General features: G+C 43.0%; 1 long non-coding RNA gene across 1 annotated transcript in view; it reads left to right on the top strand.

The window, feature by feature from the left end:
- Positions 1-16286, top strand: part of LOC309345225 — a 284561-nt gene that overhangs the window by 195306 nt on the left and 72969 nt on the right. The gene's annotated exons all lie outside the window — the stretch shown is intronic.

The following is a 16286-nucleotide window of genomic DNA, read 5'->3' as shown; positions in this document are numbered from 1 at the left end:
TAACATTGTGTGGGTGATATCACATGGGTGATGACGTTGTGCTAGGACGTTGTGCCAGGTCGGAGGAGGCAGGAACGTGGCAGCAGCATGGCTAGAGTGACTGGCTGCTCCTTCTTCTCCTGCCATCCCCACCATGTGGGTTCTGCTTCCCCCTTCCTTCCCCTCCATGGCAGGAGGAGAAGAACCTGCCCACTACAGTCTCAATGCCATCATGTTCCTGGCTCCCCTGACCTGGCACAATTTTGTTTAACATTGGGAGGAGGCATCCTCCCCACAAACAAGTATTGAGGGCTCCCAAAAGGGTTTGGCTTCTAGGAGTCAGCGCTCCTGATCCCTGCCCTAGTGAATATACATGTACCTTTATTGGGCTATGTACTGGGGTTGGTACTGGTGTACAATGCACAATACAGCTTGGGACCAAGATACCTAAAAGATGTTTTCATCTCTTAGATACCCGATCAACCACTTTGTACTCTAGGAGACAATGCTACAGATACCATTTTATCACAAAGTCCATTCCACACCATGTTGGAATTGGGCCTTTAGTGGGTGGCACCTACCCTTTTGAAATCTCCCCCATTACATATCAGACAAGCGATGCCACCATTTCCCTTTCTGCAATTGCCAATGACTTTCCTATTTCAACAAGACTTCTAGGTGGATTTTTATCCCAGCTGCTTTCTGTGTTGGGTGTGTGTGTTTATGTATGTATTTGATTGAAGTGTTTCTATATATGGAATCGTTCTGAATTTGTTTCATACTTACTGTTTTTCACATATGTTTTTATTGTATTGTGCGTTACAGACGCTTCAGGTTACGCGATTTTGGGTTGCGCACCATGCCAAACCTGGAAGTACTAGAACGGGTTACTTCCAGGTTTCAGTGCTCATGCATGTGCAGAACCACAAAATCATGCTTTGCACATGCACAGAAGCACCGAATTGCGACCCGCGCATGCACAGACGCGGTGCTGTGGGTTGCAAATGCTGTGGGTTGCGAATGTGCCTCCTGCACGGATCACGTTCACAACCCAAGGTTCCACTGTATTGTGAAATGCCTTGGCGGCGTTTCCAAGGAAATGATTAATAAATGAAACAAGTGATTTATTTGGACACAATCACTAAGTACTTTGTGACGGTGATGGGTGAACTTGTGTTGACTCAATTCATAACCAACAAGTTCCACCTCCCCCCAGTCTAAACGGTCCATAATGTATTTCACAACATTTGGTATAGCACTTGATTGGACTAAAACCTCAACGTGGTTTGCAGAAAATGTATTCTAGGCAAAGGACGTCTTTCTGGAATGCCTCTATGCAAGGAACAAGTAAGGCCTTTGCTTTTAATACAGCACAAGGCTGGTAAGTATATATAGGATGTTGAGAGAATGTTTGATCCTAGAAGGGGAAGGGGAATATTCAAGCAATATTAGATGTTGTTGTTGTTGTTGTTGTTGTTGTTGTTGTGTGTTATACAACTACATGAGTGTTCTCATCTTCATTGTAAAATGTTTGGGTAGGATCATGGAAAGATTTGATGCGTGATGTCCAAATTGGGAGCACAGAGCCTCAAACAAAAGGCAACTACATCAAGGTGAAGACCTGACAGGCATCAGGGAAATCTGGTTCCCTGAGGGGCCCAATGATGGGACAGAGTGAGAACATCTGTGGCAGCCGTTTGACATTTTGCTCACCCTGTCCCTGAGGAAAACCATCAAGCCTTTGGGAAGAAGGCAAGTGATCCCTAGGACAGTCTGTTTAAGCAAAACCAGACTGTGGGAAGCCAAGTCTGAGGTGTCCTGTCCTGATGAGCTAGGCTGGAAGATTGATGAACAAGAGGGAGTCCTTTTGTCTGGCTCATTCCCTCTCGGCTGAGTTTTGAGGAACCTCTTGTCAGGCTGAACAACAATGGCAGAGTTACCACCAGTTTGTTAATCTCTTCCCGCAAGCTTCATTCCGCCCTGCGAGAAACAGGAGAGGGAGCTCACTGCAGCTTCATCACTGTCTGCGAGAAGCAACGGGCTCTTTAGCCTTAATGAAAACTTAGCTGCCTCCTGCCGTGTGAGCCACTGCAGAGATCAAATTGCAAACAGGGTAAAACAGTTGTGATCTGAAGGATCATGCCGCTGAAGGAATTATAGTCAAGTGTAGGTCTCTGGCAATTTTTGCACATGCAGACTTTTACACAGAAAGGCTCGTTTCTAGAGCAGGGTTAAAGCTCCAGCACACCTCAGTTCTGTTTGCTTTAGAAGCAAGTTTTTAGGCCTCATTGTTTTGGACTTGCGCTTGCCTTGGATCACATTTTCTCCTTCCTTCCTTCCTTCCTTCCTTCCTTCCTTCCTTCCTTCCTTCCTATCCCACTGTCCCTCCAAGGAGCTCAAGGCGGCATACATAGCTTTCCTCCTCCCCATTTTCTTGTCACAACAACCTTGTGAAGTAGGCTAGGCAGAGAGTGAGTGAGTGGCCCAGGCTCACCCAGTGAGCTTCATGACGGAGTGGAGGTTTGAACCCTGGTCTCCCAAGTCCTATTCCAACACATTTTCAACTATGTCACACCCAGTGACTGGGTGACGGCCTCTTCACTCAGATGTCACCCAGCAGCAAAGGATGCCCTCTTGCCTCCTGTCTTCAGTCCAGAGAAAAAGAAAAGTGTTAGGCAGAATGAAGCGGCTGCCTTCGGCAGCAGATGTTTTGCGTCACGAAAGGGCAATAAATATTCATTTAATTTGAAATTATTGTACTTCCACTGCTAGGGAGGATGTGCTCAGTCTTGGGTGCTATGCACCTTGAGGGAGGTCTGGATATGTTCTGCTGCTCCACCCCAGGCAGCAAAATGGCCATGATCCCCTCAATCATTTCATCATTTTCTGCAACGTCTTTTAAAGACTAAGTGTGCCACAGATATGTTTTTTATTTTCCACTTCTGCAGGGAGGAAGCAACGCATTTAGCTGCTGTGGATAACTCTCTCGAACAAGCAACAGCTTTGCTGAAGTATCTAATGTTGAATCCCACAACTCTTTGAGTGAATGGCTGAAAAATAGCCTGGTTGGGTGAGATGGGTCTAGCTTGGAACAAGGAACCAATCAGCAACAAAGACCTACACAATCCCAGGGTTTAGAGAAGTGGAAGTATCTGCAAGGGGCGAAGGGCAGGAATTAAAAATATTTTTAGAGTTGATACAAAAATCAGCACTTGCAGAAATTGGGGGGGGGGGTTAGTTTTCTGCTGCTTTGAGGGGCAGGGGTTGAGGAGTGAGCCAGAGAAATGTTTGCCATTTACAGAGAGGTTTGCTACTTTGTTGTTGTTTAGTCGTTTAGTTGTGTTCGACTCTTCGTGACCCCATGGACCAGAGCACGCCAGGCACTCCTGTCTTCCACTGCCTCCTGCAGTTTGGTCAGACTCATGTTTGTAGCTTCGAGAACGCTGTCCAACCATCTCGTCTTCTGTTGTCCCCTTCTCCTTGTGCCCTCCATCTTTCCCAATATTAGGGTCTTTTCCAGGGAGTCTTCTCTTCTCATGAGCTGGCCAAAGTATTGGAGCCTCAGCTTCAGGATCTGTCCTTCCAGTGACCACTCAGGCTGATTTCCTTCAGAATGGAGAGGTTTGATCTTCTTGCAGTCCATGGGACTCTCAAGAGTCTCCTCCAGCACCATCATTCAAAAGCATCAATTCTTCGGTGATCAGCCTTCTTTATGATTCAGTAACATTCCTTAACTTTATGAGTTTTCTGGGTTCCCTCCCCCATACTTGCTTTTTTTAAAAAACCAAAAACAAAAAACAAAACCTGGTGGGAATGGGCCAGAAGCACAACGCTGCAATTGTTCGCAGGGGAACAGGCCTCTCTATAGCTGCCCAGCTGGCTGCAGTTTCTGGAATGCCTATGGGAGGGATAGTACATCATGTAGCATTGTTCCTATAGGCATTCCAAGAAGCACAGCCAGCCAGAAGGCTGCGGAAAGCCTCTTGCTTCTGCAGGCAGCTGGAAGCGGGGGTGAGGTTGTTGGTTTTTTTAAATGCGCCCAGGGGTTTTGGTGGGTGGGTGGTGCAAAACCTGAGCCAAAAGATTCAGCACAACACAAGTTTGCACACTTCAAATGCATTACTCAAGATCAGAGGGTTTCTGGGCATCAAGAATCACTTGGTGACCTCAGTGTTTGTATTATATGCTTCTAGCCTCCTTATCACTGCCATTGGACAAAGTGAAGCATCTGCCTCAGGTGGCAAGTGATGGGGGAACAGCAGGAGCCAACAACCCTCGTCCCCATATGTCTGCTCCTTTGGAGTGGATCGGCTACACAAGTAATACCTCATGGTTAAAAATAAATACACAAGACATGAATAAATGCAGGATATATTTTGATTGATATTCAGTGTTAGTCATACTCATTGCAGACCCAGAGGAGTCCCATTGTTTGCTAAGTGTTTACTAAGTATGACTAACATTAAGCATCACAGGCTGCAATTATAGTAAATACTTGTCTCTAGTCTTGCCTCACTTGAGGTATGAGAGCCCATATATGTATTTTGTCCTATGACAAGTAGGAGGCAGTTAGTATCGTAGGGTGGATTATGTTTGCTCTGCCTACTGATCTGAAATAAAATGTTGTTCTCATTTTCTCCCAGTTTCTCATTTTTTCCAATCTTTAATTTATTCCTCCATATTTCCAAATCAGTCTGTAATTTTTCTGGCGGGAAAGTCCACACGAAAATTTATCAGTGTGTATATTTATCTTAATAAGCAAATTTTTGTATGCATTTCCCCTTAATATACACCTTAGTACAATGCATTTTTTTGTTCTGTTCTCACTAATACATGCATTTAATGCACATTTTACTCTAGCAGATGCATTACATGGCTGTGCAACTGCACTGCAAAATTCACAGCAGTGCGAATTTTGTAGGATGCCTGTTTCCCAATTGTTGCATTGTTTCAAAAACTGCAAAATTTTGTTGTTGTTGTTTAGTCGTTTAGTCGTGTCCGACTCTTCGTGACCCCATGGACCAGAGCACGCCAGGCCCTCCTGTCTTCCACTGCCTCCTGCAGTTTGGTCAAACTCATGCTGGTAGCTTCGAGAACACTGTCCAACCATCTCGTCCTCGGTCGTCCCCTTCTCCTTGTGCCCTCCATCTTTCCCAACATCAGGGTCTTTTCCAGGGAGTCTTCTCTTCTCATGAGGTGGCCAAAGTATTGGAGCCTCAGCTTCAGGATCTGCCCTTCCAGTGAGCATTCAGGGCTGATTTCCTTCAGAATTGATAGGTTTGATCTAATTGCAGTCCATGGGACTCTCAAGAGTCTCCTCCAGCACCATCATTCAAAAGCATCAATTCTTTGGCGATCAGCCTTCTTTATGGTCCAGCTCTCACTTCCATATATCACTACTAGAAAATTTTGTTAGTTTACCTTTAAATACAAAATGAATGGAATTTGTCTGCCATCTGCAAGTACTATTCTTAACTGGGAATTTAGGAGAGGCATTTATTGCTCTGTCACAGGCAGCAAAATGTCTTGGAGCAGCCTTCACTGCTCACTTAAACCAAAGAAAGCTCTTGCTTTCTACATTCGACTTTCTTGCACCCAGGCCATGATGAGAAGAGAAGGAAGGCACATCTTGCCTTCCCAGAAACTTCCCTTTTCCACCTCCCTCTCTGGTTTAATCCGATGAGACGGTTTGCGGAAGAGCACTTACAACCACAAAAGCATTTGTATTTTCTACCCCAGTGACTCCCAGACTTTAAGTAACAGGCAGCCAGCGAAATGTACCAGCTGTAATATACAAACCCAGGTACAAATAGCAGCGGATGCTCCCTTTCTCCCCGCACCTCCACCACTTCCCTTGATCAGGGATAGAAAAAGGAAAAAAGGAAAGAAAGCTTTTCATTGTACTATAAAATGACTCCCCTCCAGCCTGCCTGGCCTCAGTGAAAAGTGAGCAATGGACGCCACTTGTAAGGTCAAAAGTGAACTGGAGACTAATGGATACCAAGAAATACTTTTTGACTTCTTGATTCCAAGCTGGATATGTTCGAGTTAATGATGTATGAAAGTGGTTGCCTTTTGTACCTTTTTAAAGACGAGTGAAATTGGGACGCTATTCTTGTTTTGTAGATCAGGTGCAGGCTGTTTGGGGGGATTTTATTTTAAAGAGAGGCGAGTTTGCAATTTGGGTGTGACAACTGCGTCCCCATAGGTGCTCAGCTAGGAATGCTTCTCACCCAAATCCATCTGATGGCAAAAAGCCCATTTCAGTGCTTTTGTGACCTTCAGGCTTTGCTGATGCGATGTGCTCTATGTGGGGCTGCTTTACTCAGCAAGCTCTTGGAGCGACTCCCAAAAAAAGTGCTCAGACTTTGGTGTGTCTTCGGAGTAAAGCAGTTCAGGACAAGGGTGAGCAACATCTCCAAGCAGGATTTAACAGTGAACATCCTACCATATCCAGGTTAGGGATCCCCGAGGAATTTGATCATTGTGAATCAAGCGACTTGATTGATGCTTCTCCAACTAATATGTGGGTTGGAAGTTCTTGGTTATTTCTCTGTATAATGCATTTTAAAATAGGTACTTTGAGATAAAATACATTCAGAAATGCATATTTGAAAGAAAATATACTTTTAAATGAGTATTTTCTAAGAAAATATATTAAAAGCACTGTTTAAATACGTATTTAAATGCAATTTTTCATGGGGATGCTAAAAATAGATTAATGCAGAAACAGGGCAGAAGGGACTTATGAATGAGGATGGCAAAAGTGACGCAGAGTAGAAATAGATTGATCCAACCATCCTTAATCTAGAGTAAAAGATATTTTGTGTGTGTGCCATTCAAATCCAAGTGCTTCCCTTCATGCTGTCTCCATTTGTCTGTTTATTGTCTCAAACATTATACAGGGCTCACATGTCTTCACCCATGTACACACTTCGATCACAACTGAATTTTGTTCCCTAACATAGACTACAAAGTCCATAATGCAGTGCAACAGTAAGTGAAATACATGTTCATGATAACAAAGAGGGGATGCAGTACTAAAGACAAAAAGCATGGTGGAATAAATTGGAGTAGTCATACCTCCGAGAAGCAATGAGGCTCTTGAAATTTTGTGCCAAAGGTTTTGGTACCAATCCCTAGATTATCCCCAATTTTCCATTTTGAGGCACAGGAACATGGAAGGTTGTGTTATACCAAGTCAGACCATTGGATCATCAAGCTGAGTATCACCTATGCTGACTGGCAGTGGCTCTCATGGGTTTCAGACAGGAATCACACCCAGTTCCACCTGGAGATGCCAGGGTCTGAACCTGGAACCTTCTGCATTCAAAGCAGATGGTCTACCACTGAGCCATGGCCCTTTCCTGGGGCAGAATTGGGTGGCAACCCTCAGGTCACTTTTTATGGTGGTTCAACCTGCAACAGCTGTTTACCATATTTTTTGCTCCCTAAGATGCACCTGACCATAAGATGCACCTAGTTTTTAGAGGAGGAAAGGGGGGAAGCCCCGTTTTTGGGGGGGATCAGCTCACAGTTGTGCAGCTTCTTTTGCAAAGTGGAAAAGCCCCATTTTTGAGGATCAGCTCAAAGTTGTTGAGCTTACTTTGCAAAGGGAAAAAAATCCTGTTTTTATGAGGTTCAACTCACAGTTCTGCAGCTTCTTTAGGAAAGGAAAGGGAGCCGTTTCTAGTTTCTAGGCAGATAATCTAGATCGACCGCACATTTGCTCCATAAGATGCACAGACATTTCCCCTTACTTTTTAGGAGGAAAGAAGTGTGTCTTATGGAGCAAAAAATACGGTATGTGTTCTGGCATTTCAGATTTGGCAGAAAGATATTGCAGGCAGACAATAACCTTCAAGATCTTAAAGACAGGAAGCGTAGGAGCATAGCAATGGCTTTTAATTGTCACTTAGAAAACATTCCTTACTGTAGATAATGCAACTGGCTCCAGGAGAATCTCCATTGCACACTTGGTAAATATTATATTTGGGAGTGGCATTTGGGAGAGGGGTCTCTTTAAGTTACCCTATTTGTGTGCGCAGAATACTTGCACTTCTAGGGAGAAAGTTACGTATGATAAAAGTTATCAGGTGATGATTGAGATGGGTTTGTAATTCCTCATTTCGCCATACTATAAACCCATCTTCAGTTTCTTCTGATAATTTTAATCTTTTTATCTCCCCAGTTGTAGAAGCATTACCCTTACATCAAGAGAGAGGCAATTGCTTGTTTGCAAAAACCCAAGACTCCTTTATTTGGCTTGAAGGACAGAGTGGATTTGGGTTGGTTCCACCTGATGGGACCACATAGTCCCATTTCTGCCACCTCCCAAAGCCCATGGCCACAGGGGGGAGCTGTTTCCCATCCTTTCTACTCCCCTTGTCTTCTGTTCAGGTTGTCAGATCGCCCAATACACACTTGGGCGCTCTGACAGCAATAACCCTTTCCTGTTCATGAACACAACGTGTGAAGACTGTGATAAAGTCGGCCTCTCCTTCTAAGCTGTATTGTAAACAGTGTAGACTGAGTTGCTGTCTTCAGAGTGCCCCCAGGAACCAAGAAACTGAAAATTCATCTTTTACTTGAGCTGCTACCTTCCATCCATACTCCTTCTGATTGCAGGTAGGGGAATGAATGGTGAGTTTCAGCTGCACATCAGGAGCAACTTCTGGATGACGAGAGCTGTTCAGCAATAGAATCAACTAACTAAGAGATGTGGTAGGCTCTGGAGAGCTAGTGTGGTGTAGTGGTTAAGAGCGGTAGTCTCGTAATCTGGGGAACTGGGTTCGCGTCTCCGCTCCTTCACATGCAGCTGCTGGTTGACCTTGGGCCAGTCACACTTCTTTGAAGTCTCTCAGCCCCACTCACCTCACAGAGTGTTTGTTGTGGGGGAGGAAGGGAAAGGAGAATGTGAGCCGCTTTGAGACTCCTTAAAGGGAGTGAAAGGCGGGCTATCAAATCCAAACTCCTCCTCCTCCTCCTCCTCCTCCTCCTCCTCCTCCTCCTCCTCCTCCTCCTCTTCTTCTTCTTCTTCTTCTTCTTCTTCTTCTTCTTCTCTGCTTTGATAGAGATCTTCAAACAGAAGTGGGAGGTCATCTTTTGGGTATGGCCCAGCACTGGATTTTTCTGCATTTAGCAGGAGGTTGGAGTAGATGGCCTATAATACCATACTCTGTGCTTCTATAAATGTTTGAAAGCTCCATGATTTATACATTGCACATTTTAGATGAGTAAGCCCAGTGGAAGTTTCTAGCTCAGTGTTCTTTAACTCTGGGTTCCCAAATGTTGTTGGACTACAAATCCCATAATCTCCAACTGTTGGCTAAGCTGTCTGGGAATTATGGGAGTTACAGTTCAACAACAACAACAACAGTGATTGTGACTACCTGTGCCGTTTCTGCTCCTTCTGATTTGGTTTTCCTTTCTGTTTCTGCTCAGCTATCCTCTTTTTATTGTATTTCGCTGGTTAAGAGATGAATGGCTGTTTTGACACTGTTATGCAAACTGCTTTGAGAAGCCTGGCCTGAAATACTACAAACCCAGCCAGCCAGCCAGCCAATAAATAGCTGACAGCCCCATCCTAAACATGCTAGACAAGTGATCTTTTCCCATTGTTAGGCTGTGTGCTTCCTTTGCCTTGCCTGCATTTTCAACTCCATTTCAAAACGCAGTTTCATCTCAGCTTGCTGGACGGATTTCAAGGATTTTGCAGCTTCCACATAAGTGTACTTAGGGCTGACGTTTGAGCCTTGGCTTGCAACGATGGAGCCACAAGAAGAAAAGGCTGATTCAGGGCAACTCCACATATTGTAACTGCTACAGGAAAGCATCAGCATTACATCTTGGAATCATATATATTATTCTTATTATTTAAGTTTGTCTTCTGCCTTTGCTTCCAGCAGCATTGAAGGTTTCCAGTGTGAAATGTATTAGACAACAAGCCTGCAATCTGCAAGCATTTAACTTGTGCACATTCAAAAGAAGTTCCCTGTTTAGGGAAGTTTTTAATATTTGATGTTTTGTTGTTGTTTAGTCGTGTCCAACTCTTCGTGACCCTAAGGACCAGAGCATGCCAGGCACTCCTGTCTTCCACTGATGTTTTATCCACATTGCTGTTTTATCACATTATTATTTTTATTAGTCTGTTGCGAGCAGCCCAGAGTGGCTGAGAAAACCCAGCCAGATGAGTGGGGTATAAATATATTATTATTATTATTATTATTATTATTATTATTATTATTAAAAAGCAAAAATAAAAAAGGGTGGAAAGGGTTCTGGAAAAAATGACTTTGGCAATCCCATCCTTCAGTGAACTCAATGGGTTTTGTCTATATGCAATATTGGTTTTTGGCATGATCCGCAGAATGTAACCCCTACAGATGTTGCAAGTCTACTGTATTAAAACTGGCCCAACACAATTGTAGTGGGAAATTGACATTACACTTGTGCTCTCTTCGGCAAGTGCACACAATACCTGTAGCTTTAAACACCCATGTGCAGGCATATGGGAAACTTGATTGGACTACACCAGGGGTCAGCAAACCTTTTCAGCAGGGGGCCGGTCCACTGTCCCTCAGACCTTGTGGGGGGCCAGACTATATTTTTTAAAAAAAATATGAACAAATTCCTATGCCCCACAAATAACCCAGAGATGCATTTTAAATAAAAGGACACATTCTACTCATGTAAAAACACACTGACTCCCGGACCGCCTGTGGGCCAAATTTAGAAGGTGATTGGGCCAGATCCAGCCCCCGGGCCTTTGTTTGCCTACCCATGGACTATACCCTCACCTCTCAGTGTATGTAGATGTTTACATAATAAAACATGCATTCGTATGCCTGTATTACTTCTACGCCGTATTCTTTTGCTGTGGAAACCCTGACATTTAACACCAGTGTTCCTTTCATTGCTAGCATAATCACTGCTGGATTTACTTAGGGCCCCACTCTCTTGCCCCCCCCCCAAGTTTTTTTAAAGGTTAAAACAACTGGATGTACATTTCCAAAATAGAAGATAAAAAAGAAATAAAATAAAACCCACATACAGCAACAGTGTTTTGTGTTGTGTAGGCTCCTATGATGTAAGTAATGGGCCCCACCTGCTAGCCTGCTCCCTAAAATATCACTGGTTTGCTCATTTCTATTTATAGGGTGCCTGCATTCTTCTTACTGGGACGCGGGTAGCACTGTGGTCTAAACACTAGGGCTTGCCAATCAGAAGGTTGGCGGTTCAAATCCCTGCGACGGAGTGAGCTCCCGTTGCTTGGTCCCTGCTCCTGCCAACCTAGCAGTTTGAAAGCACAACAGTGCATGTAGATAAATAGGTACCGCTCTGGCGGGAAGGTAAACGGTGTTTCCGTGCGCTGCTCTGGTTCGCCAGAAGCGGCTTAGTCATGCTGGCCACATGACCTGGAAAAACTGTCTGTGGACAAATGCTGGCTCCCTCGGCCTGTAAAGCGAGATGAACGCCCCCCCCCCCCGAGTCGTCCGTGACTGGACTTAATGGTCAGGGGTCCCTTTACCTTTACCTGCATTCTTCTTAATTGTAATTCAGTTCAACAATTACTATGATAAAATAAATATTTTGTTATGTGCAAATGGCTTTAGATACCTATTAGGTCCGTAAATTATCATATATTCAGCACAAAAAACAGCGACAATTTGTTGTTGACGAAGGACAGCTGGACATCTAAAGGGCCCCATTACCTTCAGTAGCTTAGGGCCTCATCAAACCTAAATCCTGCCCTGAGCATAATGTCTGAAACTGCTCTCCTAGAAAATTATGCAAGGCCTTTCCCTCCTTTCCCTTCCTTTCCTTTCACGTAAAGAATTTGAAGACTTGAGTCAAAACGTAGCCTGGCAGTCTCATTTTATGTCTTTATCTCCCAGCAAGGATGAATTTGGAGTGCTAAATTAATTTCAGTGGCAAAGTAGATAAATTCAGGTCTAGCCTGCTGTGCGAGTTACATTAATTTTGTTCCACTGGGTTTTTTCTTCTTCCTTTGTATAAACCCAGTCTCAGGGCCATCTCTCTAACTGTCGGGTGCCCATCATGTTCGAAAGCAGTTCAGGGGGATATAAACCACGGGATATGTTCTTATAAAAACTGTGAAGAACTGATTTACTCAGTAGAGGAATTTTTTTTTCTTTTTTCTTCTAAATGTGACTTTCTCAACACCCTTTGACTGTTTGCTGATCACACAGCTTGGGGCTGCTAAGAAACCAGAGATGCCAACTCTATCCCCAGGTGATTTCATGATCTCGATAACCAGCTAAGAGCTTCCCACAGAGATTTACTGTGTAACATTGTGGTTAAGGGCAGGACTTAGGAGCTTTGATTCAGATCCTTGCTCATGGATGAACTCAGCAGATCAGCTTATTCCAGGGTGGGGAAATGTTTTAAACTCGGTTCAATCTTACAGTGGTACCTTAGTTCTCAAACTTAATCTGTTTCAGAAGTCTGTTCCAAAACCAAAGTGTTCCAGAACCAAGGCATGCTTTCCCATTGAAAGTAATTCAAAACAGATTAATCCGTTCCAGACTTAAAAAAACATCCCCTAAAACAGCAATTTAACATGAATTTTACTCTTACGAGACCATTGATCCATAAAATGAAAGCAATAAATAATGTACTGTACTATAAAATAAATAAAACAGCATTGTAGATGATAAAAATTAAAACTAATTATTTTTTTCTTACCTGCACTGATGATAGTCATTGTTTGGATGGGGGGCTTTTATCTGTTTCCACAGTCACACAATCAATCAATCAATCAATCAATCAGTAGCTGAACTGGGATCCACACAACCACAAAAACAAATTAACTGAAAAATCCTCAAAACAAAAAACACAAAATAAATAGCAAAAACAAAAGCACCAAATATAAGCTCCAAATATCACCTCAGAACACTGCAATCAGAAACGGAAGGATTGAATTACAATGAGGGGGATGACACAAATTTGCAGTGCAACAGGAAACACGGAAATGGAAGGCTTGAATTACAATGGGACGTAAATTAGCAACGCAACAGGGCTCAAAATGGAGCATGTTCAGCTTCCAAAAAAAAAAGTTCGAAAACTGGAACACCTACTTCTGGTTGTGCAGTGTTTGGGTTCCAAGTTGTTAATGAACTAAGCTGTTCGAAAACCAAGGTACCACTGTACAGGGAATATATATGCCAGTAGTTGGCAGGACCAAAAAGGTCAAAGTGTGTGGAGCAATGAATGCATAACCCTCAACTGTTCCACTTTAGTTGAGAAGCTGTCCGGGCTTCTGACTGGATCACGGAGTGTCCTGAAAGGCACCTGTTTTGGGGGGCCATGCTCTCACATGAGCCACCTGGTTCCTAAAAGAGTGCAGTCCGAAAGGTGTGTGGACGAGTATCCCTGAGACTCCATCACACCGATCAAGCAAAGAGATTAAGGCTGCAATCCTATACTCACTTCCCTGGGAGAAAATCCAATTGAACTCAGTGGGGCTTCTGAAAACAGGACAGGCATCATTAGAGTGAAAGTTTTCTCTCTTAACAGACAAAACCAAATACCTGATATTTTCCATCTACCACTTTCGAAAGAAAGGAAAATGTTTTGTTTTTTTTTAAAAATTATGCCATAAGTGAACCCATTTACTTCAAAGGCACTACATTAATGTCGTGCAATAACATAAAAATTTTAGTGGGGACTAATTGAGCCAATGATATAATAACTGCCATTAATTATGGCCTCAACCACACTTGGAATTATAAGTGATTCTCTATAAATAATTTTCATATCAGAGCTTTCAGGGTGAGGGGCAACCGTTGGAAAATAATTTCTTGTCATGGGAACAAACCCACCCACAAACAGAAGGAGGCATCAATCAAAAGTACTTCATTTTCTCTACTTGTTCAGGGCAGTGCCAGATTTATTCCCAAATTTTTAACAATGTTTCGGTAATTCCTTCAAAACTGCTGAATTGACTTTGGCCACAGTGATACGTATTTCATTTTTTGGGGGTGGGTGGGATTATTTTGTTTTATATTATTCATCTATTAACTTTATAACCTGCTCTTCATTTTTAAATTCACAATCCGCTCTTCATTTGACCTGAGTGAGGAACAACATTCGAACATTCGATCCAAATAGAACTTAGTGTGCATGTCAGTGCTGTGTGGGCCAAATCTGATTGGCTACACAGTGTTGTGACATCTTGAAATTCACTAAACCAGCCCTCCCGATTCGGGTGACCACTAGTGGTTTGGGTTTATAACTCCTATCGGATCCGGCCAGTACGGCCAGTGGTCAAGGGATGACAGGAGTTGGAAAAAACGAAACAAGGAATGATAGGTAAAATCTATAAGAGAATGATTACAAATAAGAAACAGACAACCCAACTTATTCAAAAGATGTGGAGTAAGGTAGAACAAGTTAGCGAATCAACGGTTGAAAGGATAATGAAAGGAATAGATGAGATTAAAGTAAGCAAATTTAGAGAGCTGGAATTAAAATTCTTTCTAAAATGGTACAGAACTCCGGCCCAGCTTGCTAATATGGTAGCAGGATTGAATTCTAACTGTTGGCACTGTAAACAAGCCAAGGGATGATTTTCCCATATGTACTGGGAATGCCCAGAGGTAAAGGAATTCTGGAATAAAATCCTAAAGGTTATGAATGAAATTTTTAAAGTGAAGCTTTCAATAGACTTTGATTTCATGACAATGTGTATACTTGGAAACACTGCTATAGAGAAAGGTGACCAGTTTACCTTCAAAGCGGGAAAGACAATGATAGCTTTAGGTTGGAAAGAAAGAGAAAAATGTAGAGGCATGGGATGGTTATTTGTTTGAACTTATTCTGTTGGACATTGTCACAGTCATGGCACAGGAAACAACATGGAAGGTTAAGTCTACCACGATAAGAAACAGATGGAACCCCTATTTTCAGTGGATAAAAACTACTGGAACAAAAGACATTCGGTGGAAACTAAAGACGCTATGCCCGTGGCTGAGGATAATTGTTTGAACCCTTCCAATGGATATAGCGCTGGGGGGAGGGAGAGAAAGGAAAAAACTGTATGGGAAATTTAAAAATTGGAAGGAGATAATATGTAATGTAAAAATCCCGAACTTGAATAAAACTGTAAAAAAAAAAGGGGGGGGAATGATAGGAGTTGTAGTGCAAAACATCTGGAGGTATTATGTTGGGGAAGGCAGCATCAAAGCTGGGAGAGCACAGTCAGTAGAGCATGAGAGTCTTAATCTCAGGGTTTGGGGTTCAAGTCCCATATTGGGTGAAAGATTCCTTCATTGCAGGGGATTGCATTAGATAACCCCCAGGGTCTTTCCAGCTCTACAGTTCTATGATTCTAAGGAAGTCTAAACTAGAAGGGGGGAAATGGTGTTGAAGCAGCAGTGGAAACCAGGTGAAATCATGGCAGAGAACAGGATCCGAAAGCTAAGTATCCCCACTATAAAAATGCTTTCCATTAATAATTTCTGCCCTGCCCCAAAAGGAAACTGGGAGAATGTCCAATCCATCTCAACAAGGACTAAGAGACATTTCAGAAATGCTGCAACTAAATCTAAAAAAATTAAAAGAAATGGTGATACGCTAATGAATTATATTTGCTGCATTTGTATCCAGCTCTGTGGTACAAGCAATTTTAATAGCAGTTCATAAAATTTAATTCGCAGCTAATTAAAGCTCTGTGTTTCTGATGTCTTTGTAATGTTAGTGTTTATTATATCAACAAGGGAGTGAGACACTGCAGTAAAATGACTTGCCTTTTAAATGAGGTCCCTTCAGCACACGCAATGCCCATCTCTATGGAAAGCGTTTGCTATCTGCTGTAGGTTTTCTACATATAGTCTATGCTTTTTGAAATGCTCCGCATTGTTCTAAGCTGCTGGAGGGTTGGGGCAGAAATCTTTCAAAACAAATAGATCAGTGGATTGAATCTGCAGGAAAAGCACATGCACAAAAGGGAGTCTTTTCAGATCCCAGAGATTCTGTGTTTAGCATGAGTGTGAAGAAAACAGGTGAGCAAAAATTACTCACATGTTTCCACCCAGCTGTGGAATGCAATAGTTGCATGTCAAGACCCTGTAACCACCCGCCTCATTGAAATGAAACACACAGGACACAAATATTGTTGTTGTTTAGTCATTTAGTCGTGTCAGACTCTTCGTGACCCCATGGACCAGAGCATGCCAGGCACTCCTGTCTTCCACTGCCTCCTGCAGTATGGTCAAACTCATGCTGGTAGCTTTGAGAGCACTGTCCAACCATCTCGTCCTCTGTTGTCCCCTTCTCCTTGTGCC

Source organism: Podarcis erhardii (assembly GCF_964252035.2).
Source record: "Podarcis erhardii genome assembly, chromosome: 6".
Lineage (NCBI taxonomy): Eukaryota > Metazoa > Chordata > Lepidosauria > Squamata > Lacertidae > Podarcis > Podarcis erhardii.
The sequence above is the reverse complement of the archived record's forward strand: the minus strand, read 5'-3'. Positions and strand labels throughout refer to the sequence as shown.